This window comes from Priapulus caudatus, unplaced genomic scaffold (assembly GCF_000485595.1).
Source record: "Priapulus caudatus unplaced genomic scaffold, Priapulus_caudatus-5.0.1 Scaffold1279, whole genome shotgun sequence".
Taxonomy (NCBI): Eukaryota; Metazoa; Priapulida; class Priapulimorpha; order Priapulimorphida; family Priapulidae; genus Priapulus; species Priapulus caudatus.
In genome coordinates, this window is record NW_014578340.1 from 3,141 (window position 1) to 6,735 (window position 3,595).

Below are 3,595 nucleotides of genomic sequence, written 5' to 3' on the forward strand. Positions count from 1 at the left end.
CCGGACATTTACCGCCCCGGAGCATCACTGCGCCCGGACAATTACGGCTCGAGCCGGACATTTACGACGGCCCGGACTATGTTTACGCCCGGACAATCACCGCCCGGACATTTGCGCCCGGACAATTACCCGGCGGACCATTTAACCGGCCGGACAATTTACCGCCCGCGGACATTTACCCCCCCGGACATTTTAGCCTGCACGGACAATTACCCCCGACAAATTACCTGCCGGACAATTACCCCCCGGACAATTACGGCCGCGGCCGGACATTTAGCGCCGCGCTCGGACATGCACCCCCAGGACTTTAAGCCCGCCGGACAATTACCCCCGGACATGATTAACCGCCCGACAATTAGCCGCCCGGCGGAGCATTTACTCACCTTGGTGTTTATTATTCATTGTTTGAACAGTGATGACATGGCAGGAGGTGCGACGGAGGAGGGAAGAGAGGTGTGTGGAGGAGGAGAGGGGGGAAGGTGAAGAGAAGGTGGTGGAGGAGGAGGACGAGGAGGAGAGGAGGTGGAGGAGGAGGAGGAGAGGAGGTGGAAGGAGGAGGAGAAGCGAGAAGGAGAATGTGGGAGAACGTGTGGAGAGGAGGAGGCGGGAGTAAGGTGGAGAAGGAAGACGAGGGAGAAGGTGGAGAAAGAAGAGGAGAGGAGAAGAGGAGGAGGAGGAGGAGGAGAGGAGGGAGTGGAGGATGAGAGGAGGTGGAGGAGGAGGGGGAGAGTGGGGAGAACGTGGCGGTAGGAGGGAGGGGGAGAAGGTGGAGAGGAGGAGGGGAGAAGGTAGGAGGCCGCAGGGGGGAGGAGGAGGGGAGTAAGGTGGTGGAGGAGGGTAGGAGCAGGAGTGGATGAGGTAGAGGAGGTAGAGGGCGCCCTGCTCTACTTGCCTCCTCCCCACTGCGCTGCTCCTCTTCGCTCTGCCTCTCGCTCCTCCATCGCTGCATCTCGCTCCTCCTCCTCCTCCTCCACCTCTCCCCCTCGTCTGCCGGCCTTCTTCTCCGCGCACCTTCTCCCACGTTCTCAGCGCCTGCCTCTCACCTCGCATCTCCATCTCTCCTCGCTCCAGCTCTCCTGCTCGCTCTCCTCGGCAACCTGCCTCTCCTCCTCCTCCTCCTCCTCGCTGCCTCCTAGCCTCCTCCTCCACGCGACACCGGTCATCCCTCGTGCTGCCACCACGCTGGCGCTGCCTCTATCTCTCCCTTCTCTACCTCGCTGCTCCACTGGAGCCTTCCTTGCTGCTTCTTCTGCCTCCTCTCCTCCACCAACTCCCGCGGCCGGACTTCTTCCCCTCGCTGCCTCTAGCTTCTGCCTTCGTCGTCTACTGCCGTTGCGCTGCATACTCCTGCCTCCTCCCAGCCTTCTCCCCCTCTTCGCTCCTGTACATTCTGCCCCAACGTCTCTCGCGGTCCCCTCCTCCTGCCTTCTGCCCCTGCCTGCTCGCTCACTCAACACCTCGCCTGCTCGCTCCTCGAGCTGCCTCCTGCCTCCTCGCACCTTCTCCGCCCTCCTCATCCCGCCCCCACGCACGTCTCGCGCTACGTTCTCCGCACTTCCTCGGCTCCTCCACCTCCTGCGTCATCCTCCGCTGCCACTACCTCTCTCATCTCTGCCTGCCTGCCACCACCTCCCCACGCGGTTCTCCCGCTCCTTCTCCACACCTTTGCTTTCCCTCCTCTCGGCCTCACTGCCTGTATCATGTTCAATCAATGTATAATAAACACCGAAGTGCAGTAAGATGTCGCGGGGGTAATTGTTCCGGGTACTTTGTCGGGGGGTAATTGTCGCGGGGGGTAAATCGTCGGGGGTAATTGTCCGGGGGTAAATGTCCGGGGGGTGAGATTGTGCCGAGGGGTAATTGTCGGGTTATTGTCCCGGGGGGTAACTTGTCCGGGGGTAATGTCCGGGGGATAATTGTCCGGGGGGTAAAATGTCCGGTGGGGTAAATGTCCGGGGGCGTAATTGTCCGCGTGGGTAAATGTCGCGGGGGTAATTTGTCCCGGGGGGTAAATGTCGGCGGCGGACGGCTATTGTCCGGGGTGTATGTCCCTGGCTTCCGGGGTAATTGTTGACCGGCAATGGTTACAGGCGCTTCGGAACAAATTACGCATAATTGTTCGCGGGCGCGCCATGCCATTTAGTCTAACCCAGCGGGTCAATGGTCGCGGGCGGGATAATTGTCCGGGGGTAAATGGCATGGGGGATAAGGTAACGGTAAGATGGCACTGGGGGGTAAATTGTCCCGGGGTGTAATGTGGTCCCCAAGATTTGAGGTAATATCTGTCCGTGGGGTGATTGTCGCGGGCGGGTATTTCCTGTCCGATCATAGAACCGAGATATATGTGCTCAGCGAAAACCCGGGCGACGAGTTTAGATATGTAGTAGATATCGCTGTACGAGAAACCGGCCGGATATGTACGTAGAATATAGTAGTGAGACTATACGTGTACGCATCGAGAACGCCAATGGTGACCTATGTAGATTATACAGGCAAAGGCCCTCAACGGGTGCGTGCGTGCGTGCGTGCGTGCGTGTGTGTTTGCGTGTATGCGTGTGTGCATGCGTGCGTGTGCCTGTATGCCTGTATGCGTGTGTGCGTGTGCGTGTGTGTGCGTGCGTGCGTGTACGTGCGTGCGTGCGCGCGCGTGTGTGTAGCTTGTGTAATGTGTACGTGCTTGTGCGTGTGTGACCGCATTCAGTTATATATCGGACGTATGATTAATGGTGCCCTCGGCTACGAAGGGCCGTAAAACGACTGCGTACATGTACATTTTGCCGACCCGACAATGCCATGAGAGGGCGCAGCAGCCGTGCCATCTCTCTGCAGATGTCCGCCACTGGCAGTTCCAACAAATCAGTAAAAATAAAAATAATGTATAATAAAATAATAAATCTTATATAATAAATCTAATCCCCGGGGATTATGTATGGAGAGTACGCAGCGTAGTGCAGAGTCAGTATTCGCGCCTACGTTAGGCTTTTCTTTTGCAGTGAGGAGTTGTCTACCGCAGATAGGAGAGTTATTAGTGGTGCAATAAGAGTTATTATACATTATTTTTATTTTTACTTATTTGTTGGAACTGCCAGTGATGTCCGCAGTGAGATGAGGTGAATTTCGGGTTTGCGTGTAGGCGGCGTTACCCGATGCCATCGATCGGGCGTGTACGGTATATAGATTGCTCTATCCGATTGCTGGTCCAGTGACGAATGCACAGCAGCGATGTTACTGATGTCCTGGGAATAATTCGGTCTGCGTACCGCACGGTCTATGTGGTGCTGGTGTGAATATAAGAATGATGTGGTTCATGGGGAAGCGCGCTGTGCAGAGGTGCTGGCGGGAATATAAGAATGGTTGTCATCAGGAGTAAATAATGACAAATTGTCATTATTTTGTAATTTTTAATGTAAAATTTGTTTTTAGCCCCTGTTATCATCTAAAGCCTAGCGCAGACCTGCGATTTTTTCATGCAACTTGAGGCTTTTAACCCAGCATTCACGAGGAAGCGTGCGGTGCAGAAGCTAATACAGTAAAACCTCATCTGCTAGCTCTAGAACTATATAGCTATTTGCTCAGCCACTAGTTTTAGAGCTAG